Source organism: Mastigoproctus giganteus, chromosome 10 (assembly GCF_048544385.1).
Source record: "Mastigoproctus giganteus isolate SK-2022 chromosome 10, ASM4854438v1, whole genome shotgun sequence".
NCBI classification, from domain to species: domain Eukaryota; kingdom Metazoa; phylum Arthropoda; class Arachnida; order Uropygi; family Thelyphonidae; genus Mastigoproctus; species Mastigoproctus giganteus.
Window position 1 is genome coordinate 135,038,142 of NC_143584.1, and position 18,491 is coordinate 135,056,632.

Genomic DNA, 18,491 nt, shown 5'->3' on the forward strand with positions numbered 1-18,491 from the left:
GCTTCCAAACATGAATACACCAAATGATGTCTCGTCAACATTATAAAAAGGAATAAAAAATAAAAATAAATAAATATAAAAAGGAATAACATCCTTCACCCTCCTAGCAAAGGTCCTGTTAATAGTCCCTGAATCTTCCTGCCCTCCAGCTTATAACTTCAAGGAACACTTCATATCTGCTTGTTATAACCCCTAAATCTTTCTCATCTTGAACTAGCTTTAATTGTGTAACCTTAGCTCTCTTTTCCCCAAATGAAAAAAAAAAACCTTACATTTAGCAGGATTAAACTTTAATTGTCAACTTTCAGACCACAGTTATGGCCTAAGTCATTTGGAACCAGCATAGCCTGGTCCTGATTGTTAATTTTTTCAACTACCTTTAAAATCCAAAGCAAATTTGACAGCTCCTCTATACCATTATCAATGATTTTGATGAGGGTATCCAGGAGAAAAATTAGAAACAAGAGGGGGCCCCCTGGGGAACCTTGTTCACTACATTAGGCCACTCTCAAGAATGACCATTATCTAGCACCCTCTGAAGATCTCAATAATCCCATAATCCAATTTGTACAGTAGCCTCTCATGGGGAACTGAATCAAAAGCTTTACTAAAATCTAGATATACAATATCAAAATTGTTTCTAGTCTTTAAAATTCTTTATGACTTGATCATAGTAATTCAGCAGATTTGTCAGACAGGACTTTCCCTTCACAAGCTCATGCTGTGATCCCTTTAAGTATTCATTCTTATCAAGGTATTGCTGCACTGCATCCTAAATACCAATTTTGTTATCTTATTGGCGAAATTTCAAAATATATGTGGGTCAATAAAAAGAACTCTGGATAAGAAAACAAGGAAAGAAACACAATTGAAATTTTACAAAGTAATGGCAATACCAACACTTCTTTATAGTTCTGAAACATGGATACGAAAACAAAGAGACATTAATAGAATACAAGCTGCAAAAATGATTTTAAGATATGTTAAAGGATGTACAAAATTATATAAAATACCAAACATAAATATTAGAAAGGAATTAAAAGATTTACTCAATTAATGGAAAAATTATAGAATATAGACAAAGATGGGAAGAACATGTAGAAAGAATGGAAGATAATAGATAATGGAAGACATCTGAACTTTTCCAGTCTAAAGGAATCACCCCCAGAGTCTAGTGATGATCTCAGTAGGTAGCAACTAGGGTGACCAACTCTTGATCAGCCAATTTCGGGATATTGACCTTAAAAAAAAAGCGGGATTTTTTTTCATTGGTACATCATCCTGGGTATAACCTCCATGCACAAGTATATGGTGGGTGACCACCCAGGTGTGAACCAACGTAAGCAGGGGTCGAGGTGTGGTGCTCACACCACATGGAGGAACGCCGCCCCTCTATGTTACCAGACAGTACTAGGTGGTAGATGACTCTCATCAACCGGTGAAATACCACCACTTTGCTTATTGGACGCCTGAAGTGGTGGAACCCATGTTTAGTCTCTAGAGCTAAGTTCCGGTCAGCCCTCCCCCACCTCTTCCATCATGCAGTATGATTGATGACTTTTGAGGTAATGATGAACGTCGTGGCGAGATCCAATATTCCTTACATTTCGAGGGTACAGCTCTAAAACGGTGTTCGCAGGCCGGCCACTAGTTAGTACACCGGACCGAACCTATTGGTAACTCTCTAGGAGGCTTCCAGATCAGCTAGTGTATAATCTTGCTACCTCTACTCTGCCAGATAGTGACTGGAGGGAGCCCGAGTAGTGTGTATGCGGGGAGCATTGTCGAGGCCACGTTATGTCAAGGATCTGGGTATATTCTTACCACGTGTATGCCATATCCAAAAATTTTATTACTTCATACAGCATGTCTCCCCACCCCCCCCACTTTTTCTTACTATTGAATACACCATGAATTGTCAAACTAATAGAGTAAGCTTATCTGCAAAAATATCTAAACCTCCCAAGGACTTCCTAATTCATTTCACAAATATACGTGGCCTCAATTCTAATCTCAACGATGTCCATTTCCACTTGCAGTCTGCCAAACCCCATGTGCTTTTTCTGACAGAATCTCAGTTATTGGTTCATTCAACTACTACTCATCTCAGATGCCCAAATTATTCGCTGTATGATTCCTTTCACCTCAAAGGTGGTACTTGTGCATATGTCCGTTCTGATATTCCCTGTCAGCGACTTGGCAATTTGGAATCTCCTCTCTTTGATCTTCTCTGGCTTAAAATCTCTCTACCTCATTGTGTCAAATTCATCTGTTGTCTCTACCGTTCTCCCAACTCCACTAATCACTTGGAGCTCTTTGACTTCCTCTCTTTGCAACTTGACTTTCGCCAGTAAAACTTTCCTAACAGTGAGGTAATTTTCCTTGATGATTTTAATGTTCACAACTCCAGCTGGCTTCCGTTTTCTAGTCACACCGACCCAGCAGTTCGAGATGCTGAGGCTTTTGCAATTACTAATGACCTAGCACAAAATGTTCATTTTCCTACAAGAATACCGGACAATCCTAATCATACAGCCAATACGCTTGATCTTTTTTTCACAAACAACCCTTCTAAGTACACGGTCGAAGTGAAAGATCCTTTAGGCACTTCAGATCACAACTTAGTGATTGTCTCTTCTCCAAGGGAACCTTTATCTCATGGCTATTCCCAACCTCGTGTTGTTTGGCAAAATGGGATGACCTGCGAGACTTCTTTTCTTCTTTTTCTTGGTCGGATTACTGTTTCAAAACTTCTGATGTCAACGTTTGCTCAGATCGTGTCAGTGAAATTATTCTTGCAAGAATGGAATCCTTTATCCCACATTCCACTTTAAAATCTCGTCTTTATCTAAACCTTGGTTTTCCAATAAATGTGCTAAGGCTGTTCAAGAGAAGAATGTTGCATATCGTAATTGGCTTGTTTCTAATTCTTCAGTTTCACTTTCTGCCTACACCAAAGCTCGCAACAATTGTAAAGCAGTTATTAATCAATCCAAACTCCGTTTGAACGAACGGAGGGGGGTGAATGGAAGGTTTTTATATATATTTTTTTGGCTGATGCTGCATAAGCTTGCTTTCTTGCATCATATGCCTCTACTAATGCTAAGTGATTAGAACCTTCAAGCTACTTATTTATCACAATTAAAACCCAATGCTAAGAGTAGAAAACTTGCTTCTTGCCCTAATGGTAGCCGAGCATTCTGGTCTCTTGCCAAAGCTATTTGGCCGCAACTTTTGCCCATCTCTGCTCCCACCTCTGTCCAAACCAGATGGTTCTGTTGCCACTTCAGCCAAGGATAAAGCTGACCTGCTACCATCCCATTTTTCTTCCAGCTCATGTATTAATGATCTTAGTAAAACACCTCCCACCATTCCCAACACGCTCCATTCAATGCCTCCTGTGGTCTTCCGTCAAAATGATATCAGAAGGATTTTGATGAATCTTCATGCTAAGAAAGCTCCAGGTCCTGATGGTATTTCTCCACTTGTTCTCAAAACCTGTGCTCCCGAACTTACTCCTATCCTTTGCTGCCTTTTTTCACTTTCTTATTCCAAAGGTGTTTTTCCTTCTGCTTGGAAATTTGCTCATATCCAGCCAGTTCCTAAAAAAGGGTGACAAATCCCTCCCATCCAATTATCGTCCCATTGCAATTACTTCTACTCTTTCTAAAGTAATGGAGAACTCAATTAACCGCCAACTCTTAAACTACCTAGAAACCTTCTGTCTGATCAACGATCGCCAGTATGGATTCCGTCAGTGTCGATCTACTGATGATATTCTGGCTTATGTTACCCATTTATGGACTAATTCAATGGAAAGGTTCGGTGAAACACAAGTAGTTGCTCTTGACATCTCAAAGGCTTTTGATTGTGTTTGGCATAAAGGTCTTCTAAACAAGCTTCCATCTTATGGTTTGCCAACTGTTTTTAGTAATTGGTTATCCAGTTTTCTCTCTGATCGCTCACTGAGGGTGATGGTAGATGGCTCTCTCTCTTCTAACTTCTCCACTAATGCCGGTGTCCCCCAAGGTTCAGTTCTTTCCCCCACTCTTTTCCTCTTGTATATTAATGACCTTCTTCCATTGACTGGAAATCCTATCCATAGTTTTGCCGATGATAGCATATTGCATTCCACTTTCCATTTTGAGAAACCTTGTCCTGCTCAATCAGCTTCAACTTCTCGAAAATCTGCTACCAATTCCTTAAATGCCGATCTTCAGGTAATTCTCCAGTGGGGCAAAGACAACTTAGTTGATTTCAACCCTTCTAAAACTCAGTCTTGTCTTATATCTCGCAAAAAGGATTCTTCTGCTCCTATGCTTATGTTTAGTGACACTCCGATCTCTAGGCAAAATGATATATCTCTTTTGGGGATTATCCTGACTTCTAATCTCTCTTGGCACAAGCACATTACAAATATTGCTTCCTCTGCATCTAAAAAACTTGGTTTTCTCTTTCGCTCTCGGCGTTATTTTCTTCCAAACAGCTGCTCACTCTGTATAAATCGCAAATCCACCCTGCCATGGAATATTGTTCCCACATCTGGGGTGGTGCCCCCAAAACCTCTCTCAGGCATCTTGATTCAATTCAGAAAAGGGCAGTTAGGTTAATTAATGATTCATCTCTAACAGAGTCTCTCCACTCGCTTTCTCATAGACGTACTGTTTCTGCTGCATGCCTCTTCTACAGATACTTCCATGGGCACTGTTCTTCTGAATTGGCTTCTATAATTCCCACTCTCTCTTTCAAAACAGTCCGAACACGTGCCGCCACCAGTCAACATCCATTTACTGTCCAACTTCAATGCCACAGAACCAACTTTTCATCTTCCTCATTTATTCATTCAACTGCCGTTTTGTGGAACTACCTTCCTTCATACGTATTTCCTGAAAATTACAATCTACAGAAGTTCAAGTCCAATGTCAACAAATATCTTCTTTCGTCTTCTCAACCTCCAACCCAAGCACGGTACTAAGTACTATAGGTTATAATACCTCTCGTGTTTGGGGTTCACATAAAAAAAAAAAAAAAAAAAAAGTTTACAGAATACCTTATAACATTAAAATATGTACATGTTCCTTCTTAGTTATTATACATACAGAGGTATAGGTCCTTGAGGTTGTCACAGACATTCTCTCAGATATGCCAGACAAGCTGTTCTTGCTACCTGGGAGTCTAAAACGCTGATGGAACTGATATTCGGGTGACACTCAAGTCAAAGTGGACCCAATTTCGGCGAAGTCCGGACGGTCTATGACAGCCAAATCCTCTGCTTGCACCTTCACGATGGTGGGACTGTTAGTAATCCTGGGTATAACCTTCATGCACAAGTACATGGTGGGTGACCACACAGGTGTGAACCAACGTAAGCAGGGGTCGAGGTGTGGCGCCCACACCACATGGAGGAACGGCGCCCCCTCTATGTTATCAGGCAGTACTAGGGGTAGATGACTCTCATCAACCGGTGAAATACCCCACTTTGCTTATTGGAGGCTTGAAGTGGTGGAACCCATGTTTAGTCTCTAGAGCTAAGTTCCGGCCAACTCTTCCCTATCTCTTCCATCATGCAGTATGATTGATGATTTTCGAGGTTATGATGAATGTCGTGGCGAGATCCAATATTCCTTACATTTCGAGGGTACAGCTCTAAAACGGTGTTCGCAGGCCGGCCGCTAGTTAGTACACCGGACTGAACCTATTGGTAACTCTCTAGGAAGCTTCCGGATCAGCTAGTGTATAATCTTGCTACCTCTACTCTGCCAGATAGTGACTGGAGGGAGTCCGAGTAGTGTGTATGCGGGGAGCATTGTCGAGGCCACGTTATGTCAAGGATCTGGGTATATTCTTACCACATGTACGCCATATCCAAAAATTTCATTACTTCATACAGCATGTCCCACCCACTTTTTCTTACTATTGAATACACCATGAATTGTCAAAATAATAGAGCAAGCTTATCTGCGAAAAGATCTAAACCTCCCAAGGACTTCCTAATTCATTTCACAAATATACGTGGTCTCAATTCTAATCTCAACGATGTCCATTTCCACTTGCAGTCTTCCAAACCCCATGTACTTTTTCTGACTGAATCTCAGTTATCAGTTGATTCAACTACTGCTCATCTCAGATATCCAAATTATTTGCTGTATGATTCCTTTCGCCTCAAAGGTGGTACTTGTGCATATGTCCGTTCTGATATTCCCTGTCAGAGACTTGGCAATTTGGAATCTCCTCTCTTTGATCTTCTCTGGCTTAAAATCTCTCTACCTCATTGTGTAAAATTCATCTGTTGTCTCTACCGTTCTCCCAACTCCACTAATCACTTGGAGCTCTTTGACTTCCTCTCTTTGCAACTTGACTTTCTCCAGTCCAACTTTCCTAACAGTGAGGTAATTTTCCTTGGTGATTTTAATGTTCAAAACTCCAGCTGGCTTCCGTTTTCTAGTCACACCGACCCAGCTGGTCGAGATGCTGAGGCTTTTGCAATTACTAATGACCTAGCACAGATTGTTCATTTACCTACAAGAATACCGGACAATCCTAATCATACAGCCAATACGCTTGATCTTTTTCTCACAAACAACCCTTCTAAGTACAAGGTTGAAGTGAGAGGTCCTTTAGGCACTTCAGATCACAACTTGGTGATTGTCTCTTCTCCAATGGAACCTTTATCTCATGGCTATTCCCAACCTCGTATTGTTTGGCATTACAAGAATGCAAAATGGGATGACCTGCGAGACTTCTTTTCTTCTTTTCCTTGGTCTGATTACTGTTTCAAAACTTCTGATGTCAACGTTTGCTCAGATCGTGTCAGTGAAATTATTCTTGCAGGAATGGAATCCTTTATCCCACACTCCACTTTAAAATCTCGTCCTTTATCTAAACCTTGGTTTTCCAATAAATGTGCTAAGGCTGTCCAAGAGAAGAACGTTGCATATCGTAATTGGCTTGTTTCTAATTCTTCAGTTTCATTTTCTGCCTACACCAAAGCTCGCAACAATTGTAAAGCAGTTATTAATCAGTCCAAACTAGAGTTTGAACAGGCTAAGAGTAGAAAACTTGCTTCTTGCCCTAATGGTAGCCGAGCATTCTGGTCTCTTGCCAAAGCTATTGGCCGCAACTTTTGCCCATCTCTGCTCCCACCTCTGTCCAAACCAGATGGTTCTGTTGTCACTTTAGCGAAGGATAAAGCTGACCTGCTAGCATCCCATTTTTCTTTCAACTCATGTATTAATGATCTTGGTAAAACACCTCCCACCATTCCTAACACGCTCCATTCAATGCCTTCTGTGGTCTTCCGTCAAAAGGATATCAGAAGGATTTTGATGAATCTTGATGCTAAGAAAGCTCCAGGTCCTGATGGTATTTCTCCACTTGTTCTCAAAACCTGTGCTCCTGAACTTACTCCTATTCTTTGCCGCCTTTTTTCACTTTCTTATTCCAAAGGTGTTTTTCCTTCTGCTTGGAAATTTGCTCATATCCAGCCAGTTCCTAAAAAGGGTGACAAATCCCTCCCATCCAATTATCGTCCCATTGCAATTACTTCTACTCTTTCTAAAGTAATGGAGAAATCAATTAACCGCCAACTCTTAAACTACCTAGAAACCTTCCGTCTGATCAACGATCGCCAGTATGGATTCCGTCAGTGTCGATCCACTGGTGATATTCTGCCTTATGTTACCCATTTGTGGACTAATTCAATGGAAAGGTTCGGTGAAACACAAGTAGTTGCTCTTGACATCTCAAAGGCTTTTGATCGTGTTTGGCATAAAGGTCTTCTAAACAAGCTTCCATCTTATGGTTTGCCAACTGTTTTTAGTAATTGGTTATCCAGTTTTCTCTCTGATCGCTCACTGAGGGTGATGGTAGATGGCTCTCTGTCTTCTAACTTCTCCACTAATGCCGGTGTCCCCCAAGGTTCAGTTCTTTCCCCCACTCTTTTCCTCTTGTATATCAATGACCTTCTTCCATTGACTGGAAATCCTATCCATAGTTTTGCCGATGATAGCACATTGCATTCAACTTTCCATTTTGAGAAACCTTGTCCAGCTCAATCAGCTTCAAGTTCTCGAAAATCTGCTGCCAATTCCTTAAATGCCGATCTTCAGGTAATTCTCCAGTGGGGCAAAGACAACTTAGTTGATTTCAACCCTTCTAAAACTCAATCTTGTCTTATATCTCGCAAAAAGGATTCTTCTGCTCCTATGCTTATCTTTAGTGACACTCCGATTTCTAGGCAAAATGATATATCTCTTTTGGGGATTACCCTGACTTCTAATCTCTCTTGGCACAAGCACATTACAAATATTGCTTCCTCTGCATCTAAAAAACTTGGTTTTCTCTTTCACTCTCGGCGTTACTTTTCTCCCAAACAGCTGCTCACTCTGTATAAATCGCAAATCCGCCCTGCCATGGAATATTGTTCCCACATCTGGGGTGGTGCCCCCAAAACCTCTCTCAGGCTTCTTGATTCCATTCAGAAGAGGGCAGTTAGGTTAATTAATGATTCATCTCTAACAGAGTCTCTCCACTCGCTTTCTCATAGACGCACTGTTTCTGCTGCATGCCTCTTCTACAGATACTTCCATGGGCACTGTTCTTCTGAATTGGCTTCTATAATTCCCGCTCTCTCTTTCAAAACAGTCCGAACACGTGCCGCCACCAGCCAACATCCATTTACTGTCCAACTTCAAACCCATAGAACCAACTTTTCATCTTCCTCATTTATTCATTCAACTGCCGTTTTCTGGAACAACCTTCCTTCATACGTATTTCCTGAAAATTACAATCTACAGAAGTTCAAGTCCAATATCAACAAATATCTTCTTTCGTCTTCTCAACCTCCAACCCAAGCACGGTACTAAGTACTATAGGTTATAATACCTCTCGTGTTTGGGGTTCTCATAAAAAAAAAAAAAAAAAAAAAATATCTTGACATATTCATTTTTAAAATAGATAGGTTGAATAAATTAAATACACGTAGGTAGGTAAGTAAAATGTTTATTCATTATTACGTCAACATCAAACAATCAATAGAACATAGCCTTCTATTATTTTTTAATATAAATATGTGATAAATCGGGATATATGGCGTCTCACCTAGGGTTCTTTTGGGATACCTCTATAGAGAGCCAAAAATCGGGATGTCCCGCAAAATTTGGGACGGTTGGTCACCCTAGTAGCAAACCCTAATGGCATGATGCAATTCTTTATCACATTCTTTAATATATATTTATACCTGGATTCATACCATCTATAACAGGTAGCATTTACTCTCCTTCAGCCTCAGTAGAGTTTCTGATAGGTGCTTCGAAGAATATTATATTATTCATCTTACTGCAGTCTAACTTTGTTTCTCCCAGGTTCAAATGCAATTTCAATTGTAAATATGGATGCAAAATAACAGCAATTTTGGCTGGATTGTATCTAATTCACCATTGCTTCACTATTTCAGACATATGATTTACTGCCTCCTTTTTAATTAAGATATGGAAAAAAAAAAAAAAACCTCCTGTTCTTGGCTCTTTTTTTGCCAGTGATTTCATATATTCAGCTTAGCTTTACTTATCCAATCTATGTTAGTATTAACAGTCCCCAAGTTTGCTGATAACTGAGGGTGTATTATGTTTGTAAAAAGTGCGTATGTGTTCACGGGCCGTTGTGTAGGCTGAAATGCTCAGAACAGCTCATAGGGAAAATCCTACATGCTCCGCATGAGCCTTGAATGAAGATGACTTTAGAAATTGCTCCAATCATCAATTGGTATCGAACTCTTGAATTGCTCCAATCATCAATGGGTATTAAACTCTCCAAAACAGGCAGACAGCAATGTATCAGGCTGACTAAGCTGCCATGGAGTGCTTCTTATCTGATCTGTAGTACTGTTACACATCTGCTTGTAGTTCTTATATACTGAGTGATCCCTAAATTATGACCACCTACCTAATACTTCGTAGGTCCTCCTTTTGCCCTCAGTATAACAGCTATCCAACATGGCATTGATTCAACAAGATGTCGGAAGCGTTTGGGAGGTATGGCCACCTAAGCTGTGTGTAATGCGATCAGCAATGCAGGTAGGGAGGTGATTGGTGCATCCAGATGGCTGATATGCCTCTCCATAGTGTACCTCAAGTGATTTATGGGATTGATATCAGCAGAGTTCAGAGGCCAATCGATATGCTGCGTCAGAACTGTGTTCCTCAAACCATTCCTGCACAACAAGTGCCCAATGGTCCGGCACATTGTTATTTTGGAAGACACCATCGCCATTCGGGAAAAAGTGTAACAAGCAGGGTGTACAGTCAGCAAGCAGTTGACGAAAGCGGAGACCACTGATACATTGTTCCACGTGCATCAGTGGTCCAAGTTCCTGCCAGTGAAACATACCCCACACCATACAACCGCCTCCACCAGCTTGCACTTTTGATACCATGTATGATGGATCGAGAGCCTCACGTTGTTGATGCCAAATCCGTACACGACCATCCATAGTGTGGAGTAAATAACATGAGTCATCCGACCAACACACCTTCTTCCAGTCTTCTAACATCCAACTTGCATGTTCTTTGCACCAGGTGAGTCTTTTACACCGATGAACCTTGGTTAGGAGAGGATGCCGTAGGGGTTGTCTGCTGGTGTAGCCCATACATGTGAGCATGCAACACATGGTCATGCCAGATATTGTTCCAGGTTGGCCCATGTTGCATTGGGTAGTCAACTCTTCAACAGTGCTTCGCCTGTACGAGTCGTCGGAACCGGCGCCACTCACCTCTAACATCAACCTTTTACTGACCTTTGCAGTTTTGCCATTGGATTGTTGTTTGACCATTTTGACGTCAGTCCTGGTACACTTTAACTACGGCAGCTCTCGAACACTCCACCAGTTCAGCTGTTTGGGAACTCGAGGCACCAGCTAATTGAGCACCCACAATCTGTCCTTTATCAAAGTCCGATAAATCCTTCCTTTTACCCATCAAGCTTGGAATTTCACTACCTACTGAACCACTGACACCTTATCTATGCTACATAGGTCAACTAACTCAGCATTCTGGTACCTCACGTGGTCAACGAGTCACATTCGGTTTTCATAGGGGTGGTCATAATTCAGTGATCACTTAGTGTATGTTTCAGTGCCATGAGATGACCTGTTATTATCTGTTACTTACCTACCTGTTACTATGCTCCCTTCTTTAGCTGTATAAGATCTTAAGCTACTGGAATATATTTGTAGCTTCCGGGATAATATGTTTAAACATTTCCCACCAGGAGCAGTAGTGCATAGCACACACTTCTTGATTAGACAGGGGTTCAAGCCCATGACCACCAAATACGGAGGATGCGGAAAGGTCAGGGAATGACCACCGTATATCCCCGGAGTAATATGGCCTTAGTTGCTAATGCTCCTAAAAACCAAATAATAACAATAACAATAAACATTTCCCACAGGGCATTTGTATCCAACGACCTGATATTATCACCCCAAGTTGATAGAGCCTAAGAAGACCCTCAACCCACTATAGTTTCCTCCTCTTAAAATGGAAACCCTCTCCTCTGACCACTGAAATTTGCTTAGATATTATCCACTTTCTAACACTGTGATCACTACCTGCTAGTGGTTTCTTCACTATCAAATCTTTGATAATAATTGGATCCTTAGCAAGGATCAAATCAAGGATTTGGGCCTCGTGTACTTTCCCTGACATGCAGAAACTAGTAACAGTAATCTAGGTGGTTCAAAAAACTGATCTCACTAGGTGTAATGCTTGATCCCCAATTCAAATCAATAAGAGATAAGTAAAAGTTACCCATAATGACACATTTGCCCTTGATTGCTTCACTTGAGCTCGATCAGATTCTGGTAACAGTCTGATTGCTACAATATAATGAACACATTACAAGTGTCATAGTGAAATTCCTCATTATCAAATTTTAGGATCACACCAAGTCTCAGTTAGCCCTACAATATTAGCTTCAGAAAGCTCAATCATCAGCTCCAATTTCAATTCACTCAATTTGTTAACAACACTCCTGATATTACTATATAAAGAGGTTAAATATTTTACTTTTGACTACCCTTATATGTCCACTATAACTGTTTAAGTATGTTTCATTGGTTGATATATCTCTTCCCATGCATGTGCTACAATGAGCTCCTTACAAATGTTTTCACCACTGGAACAAATATATATTTGTAATTCCCAGAACAATTTGTTTAAACATTTCCCACATAGAACCCTGATGCATATCTGGTTAAGTTTTCAATGGATTCCCTATTACCTCTCACAGTTATCAGTTTCTCTGAACCCATCGTGCTTCCTCTATGACTTCAGCAAAGACTCTTGCTCCTCCCCAGTTCAAATGAATTTCATCTTTATTAAATAAATTTGCTTTACAAATCACAGGCAGACCATGGGGAGAAAAACTTTCCTCATAATCTAGTCCCTCAAGTCTGGATAAGGATCTCATCACAGGATCTCTCTCTCTCTTGTCGTCTGCAAAATTAGAGATACAATATTTTGACCTCACCCACAATATTTTTGCAGCATGACCTTATATTTCTGAACCAGATCCTCAGTTCTTTTATGCTTTAAATCAGTAGTACCCATGTGGCAGAAACATTAAAGTGCCACAACATAAGTAGATCAAAAAAAAAATTTCTGAAATTCTGTTAAGGAAGCAGTTATTAGACTGCAAAATTGGAATGCTGATAGACAGCATTCCAACACTAAAGTTACTCATCACCCACCACATAATTGATTATTAAACTGGTTTAAACAATCACTGAGGTCAAATGGCACAATAAACAATAATATACAAAACTCATAAGTCATCTTAAAGCAATACAATTCTAATTGTAATTTTATAAATAAATATTAATTTAATACTTAATTACAAAATTACAATGATAATATTACAATTCAGGTTAACATCATAAACTTAATTACTCATCAAGACCTTTTTAACAATAAAAATGTTGTAGAAGAAAAACTCAAAGGGAAGATCAAACATATAATTAAGAATGGCTTTGATGATATGTACTAGACTAGAAGTCTCATCAATTTTGTGGGTATAAATATGCAGGAGGAAAATACAACTTGGAATCTTCCCATTATTACTTTAGGGGAGCATGTATTTTTCATTTCTGGAAACTGCTTAATTTGCAAGTACAGTAATATTTGCATTTTCACTCTAACAATGATTTAAACTTACTACACTGCTCAATAAAATTAACAGGGCAAAACGCTTTTCATGAATATTTTATTGCAAATTTGTGAACAGTGTCAGCGAGGATGAATATTTGACAGAATAGGCATCCTGGAATGCAAATTCTGAGTATCCAATAGAAATCAATCTATCACCTTACAGAGCAACACATCAAGCAAATCATTCATGTCTATAAAAAATAGAGTTGCAATCACATAACTTCATTCCCATTTTTTGGCTAGCTCAGTGGGATAGCCCCATCTCCAGTACTCAGGATGGCAAGTCGATGTTTAGATGATTCTTTGAGATGGCAGGCTGTTGGATGTCTTGACACTGGGCAGTCACAGGCAGAGGTGGCATGTTGACTTAATGTGTCGTGCAGTGTCATCTTGGCACTATGGAAGCAGTTTCAGGAAATAGGAACCATTACAAGAAGGGCTGGCCAAAGTCACCCAAGGGCTATGTCAACCAGCACAGACCACTATCTGGCTCTAACAGCAAGACAGAATCCTACGATGTCTTGTCATCAACTGTCTCTTGCAGTTGCTGCAGCCACAGATGAAAACATTTCCAACCAGACTGTGTTAAGAAGGCTCAATTCAAGTGGACTCTATACAAGGAAGCCAGTGGTTTTTATCCCATAAACCCCAAACCACTATAGAGCTGATCAAAATTGGTGCCATGAACATGTGACTTGGAGTCCTGATAAATGGGGTACAGTCCTGTTCTCTGATGAGTCTCGTTTTAGCCTACAAACAGATTCTAGACATTATTTCATCTGGAGACAACGAGGAGTGTAGTACTATCCCTCCAACATCAGAGAAAGGGACACTTTATGGTGTATGCAGTGTTCTCATGTGGGGCAGAATAATGATCAATAGCTACACTCCTCTTCATGTTTTTTGATAGAAGTACCAAGAACAGATCCTTGAACCCTATGTGAGACTTTTTAGGGGTGCAGTTGGCCCAGATTTTCTTTTCATGCACAACAACAACACCACTGCATATAGAGCTCAAGTGGTGGAGGAATATCTTGAAACTGAAGATATCCAATGACTGCTGAGGCCAGCACAATCACTAGATGATTGAACATGTGTGGAATGCCCTTGGGCATAGCACTGCATGCTGATAGCCAACTCCTCGGTCACATGGTGAGCTAAGGTCTGTGCTGCTGGTGGAAGAATGGGAAATGCTTGAGCTTATTTTAAAAAATGCCTGTTTTTGTATAGAAAAGCAAAACATTTGCTTATTTAGTTTATTTAGCTGAAAACTGGCAATATTCCATAAGGTATCTTGTCAACGGGAAGATTTAATAATGTCAACTGTATAGTTTAAGGAAAATTAAATACTGACCAAAGCATGAAGTTTTAGAAATAATAATTTATTTTTTATAATGGGTATATTTTTCAAATAATCATTGTGATTCATTGAACAAATCATCTTCATTCTTCACTAAACTATACAACGAAATTTTCAATATTGTTGTTGATAGCTAGCTGATTGGTTGTGTATTCAACTTCAATGTGAATAAGATGTTCGCAGCATTCTTCCCATATATCAGTCAATTTACAAAGTTTCTTCATAAGTAATTCTTTGACGTTCTCCACTTTAAAGCAGACATTATTAGCAGTTATATATTTTTGATTTGTCTCCATATTAATCCAGCACTTACTTATCTCCATACCATGCAAAAGGCTGAAACCGTGTAATAATTCATAGAGCACATTTTTTGTAACAATGCTTGTGTAACTTAATTAAGTTATATATACATCATCTTTTAACAAGTCAAAAGTGAATGGTATTTTGCCTTCACAAAGCCACTCTTGCATATCTTGCTTTTTGGAATTGATGGCATTTTTTTCATAAAACTTTGTGACATAGAGCACTATCAATCCCTAACACACTGTTAAATGGCATGTTTGGTACTACACTATTTCTTACATATTTCTTGAAATGTGCCCAGCTCATTTCTTAATGATAATTTCCTGTTGTCTGGTTGGCTCTATATATTAGAAGCAGATTTCTGATAAATCTTACCATCCTTCCTCCTGCATGGCATATAATTAAGTGGGTACTTTTGTTTTCTGGGATTAGCTGCAGCCTAATTCAATTGACGGGCTGGGCTAACATTAAGTTTTCTGATTTTTTTTTTTTTTTTTTTTACCATGTGAGAGCTATTAAGCCACATTTCATCCATATAAACATCTGGTTGCCCATTTTCACTGTATTGATGAATACTTCTTATATGTCTTATTCAACAACATTTAATATTAATTTTTTATTTTAACATTAAATAACTAGATTTACATTGACTCCATTTATATCCCAGCCTTTATAAAATCATTCTTAAACTTGAAGCTTCCATTAAACGTTCTGTCCTCTTTCAATTTTTGAAGAATTGCCTTTATTGTTGGAAATTCTTGATTAGTCAAATGTTTATAGTTCTTGTTTATACTCCAGCACGACCACCAAGTCAGGAGTTTATAATAAATCATCAATACAAACATCAATTGTATTTAGCAGCCATGGGCTTGAACCCAGGTCCACTCGGCTACGTTGTACGTATCATGCCTTTAACAAAATCATTGATTTCAGTTATGGGACAAACATGACAATGCTTTTAGGAAATTTAAAAGAACTGCATGTTTCATCAAATTTCAGCTTCTCATTCCTTATTCCACACACACACTCTTCCTCTAGACATTCCAGTCATTGAAGAAGTCTGTTCAAATGTTTGCAAAAAAGAATCATAGGGCTTGCTTTTCACAAAATTCTACTACATGAAAAACAATTTTTTTTATTGACTATGTAAAACTTTAATTTTAACATTTGATCCCCTTTTCAACGACATTTCATAAAAGTTACTTTCAGCAAACAATGGACATTCACATACATTGGATATGTCTACATTATGCTGTTTTTTTATGGCTCTTCAAACACGAAATATATCAGAACCAATGGGTTGAGAATTAAAAAGACTGAAGCACTAGTTGACATTAGACTTGAATTTCTGTAAATTGTAATTTTCAGGAAATACATCTGAAGGAAGGTTGTTTCAAAAAACAAAAGTTGAAGGGATAAATGAGTAAAAGAAAAGTTGGTTTTGTGAGTTTGTGGTTGGACAGCATATGGATGCAGACTGACTGCAGCACACGTTCAGACTGGTTTAGAAAGAGAGGGGAATTACATAATCAAATTCAGAACAGTGCCTCTGAAACTATCTATAGAAAAAAACAACAGAAACAGAATGTCTATGAGACAGATAATGGAGAGACTTTGTAAGAGATGGGTCATTAATTAACCACACTGCCCTCTTTTGAATGGAGTCTAAAAGCTTGAAAGAGGTTTTAGGACACCATCCCATATGCAAAATCAATATTCCATGGGAGGGCAGATTTGAGGAATGTTCTTGTTTAAAAAACGCTGAGAATGAAAGACAGAACCCAGTTACTTAGCCAAGAGAGATTAGAAATCAGGGTAGTCCTAATAGAGATATGTGATCTCATCTTGAAACCAATCATTGTTGAAGATAAGCACAGGAGCAGAAGAATCCTTTTTTTGTGATATATAAGACAGGACTGAATTTTAGAAGGATTGAAATTAACTAAGTTATCTTTGCTCCACTGGAGAATTACCTGGAAATCAGCAATTGGTGGATACTCAAGAAGTTGAAGCTGTTTGTGCAGGGCAAGGTATTTCTCAGAGTATAAGGTAAAATGCAAGGTGCCATCATCAGCAAAACTATGGATAGAATTTCCAGTCAATGGGAAAAGGTCATTAATATAAGAGAGGAAGAGTGGGAGAAAGAACTGAACCCTGGGGAACAGTAGGGTCAAAGTTCTCCACATTAATGGAGAAGTTAGAAGACAGAGGGCCATCTATCATCACCTGCAGTAAGCAGAGAGAAAACTTTATACAAAACACAATTACAAAAAACAGTTGGCAATCCATAAGATAGAAATTTGTTTAGAAGACTTCTATGCCAAACACAACCAAAAAGTTTTAGAAATGTCAAGAGCAACTGCTCGAGTTTCTCTAAACTTCTCATTGAATTTGTTCATATATGGGTAACAGAAGAAATATATCACCAGTGGATTGACACTGATGGAATCCATATTGGCAATTGCTCATCTGATGGAAAGTTTTGAGATAGTTTAGGATATTGAAATAATTACACTCAAACACCAGCCAAGCGGTTAAAATTTTACTATAAAATAAGATATAAAATAAAATAAATATGATACAAATATCGGTTAAACTAGACTATTACAATAAATACAATAAAATAGGTTAAAACAATTAAAAACAATGCTAAAATCGTTAAAATATACTAAAATACTGAAGCTTTCGGAGATTACTGTCTCCTTCCTCAACAGTGTACTATTACTGGCACGACACATCCTTAAGTAACAGGCCCATGGTACTCAAACATGCGATTCACCAGGCACAGTCGGCATTTCCCACTTGCGCACCGGAAACGGAAGTGGCTCGGGAGCGTGCCATACAAAATTGATCATCACATCCGAGGACAACCGCCTCAAACAGGAGGTGTAAATGCATAACCCTGTCCCTGTTGATAGTATTATGACTAGATGCACCAATTCGTAAGCTCTCGAGCCACTTGCGTTCCCAGAACCCATGGGCACAGTCAGTTATGACCACGTCTTCAGGGGAGGGATCCGATGTTGCTTCTCCCAGAAATGCTCTGCCACAGCAGACCTACCCCATAGTTTGTAGTCTTTATAGCGGTCGTGTGCTCCCCCAGATGGTCTTTTAAACATCGCCTCGTCTCACCCACATAGCACTCCTCACAATCCGGGCACTTAATCTCATAGACCACGCTACTAGTGGAGTCTTGGGTTACGGGGTCTTTAACTTGCGACACCACTGTGTGCAACCTCCATCCCGGAAGTTGCACACAGCGAGTCTGACACTCCCACAATGACCGTACAACACATTCTGAAAGGCCCGGATAGTAAGGGATGTATGCAGTGGCCACAGGGGCAGGCGACTCCCTACGATTGGGCTCAACCCTATTAATATATTTGTCCAAGACCTTCTGGAGGTAACCGCACTTACTGAGGTCTGCCGTGACCCTACATATTTCCATTTCTCTATCCTCAGGGGGGTACTACAGTGGGTCCACACAACCACTATAAAGACTGCGAACTATGGGAGGTCTGCTGTGGCGGAGCATTTCTGGGAGAAGCAACATCGGATCTCCCCTGAAGACGCGGTCATAACTGACCGTGCCCATGGGTTCTGGGAACGCAAGTGGCTCAAGAGCT

At 39.6% G+C, this 18,491-nt stretch overlaps 1 protein-coding gene across 2 annotated transcripts in view; it reads right to left on the reverse strand.

Moving 5' to 3' along the window:
• The window catches only part of prd1 (pleckstrin homology domain-containing protein pruning defect 1), a 218,090-nt gene that overhangs the window by 128,197 nt on the left and 71,402 nt on the right, over positions 1 to 18,491 (reverse strand). The gene's annotated exons all lie outside the window — the stretch shown is intronic.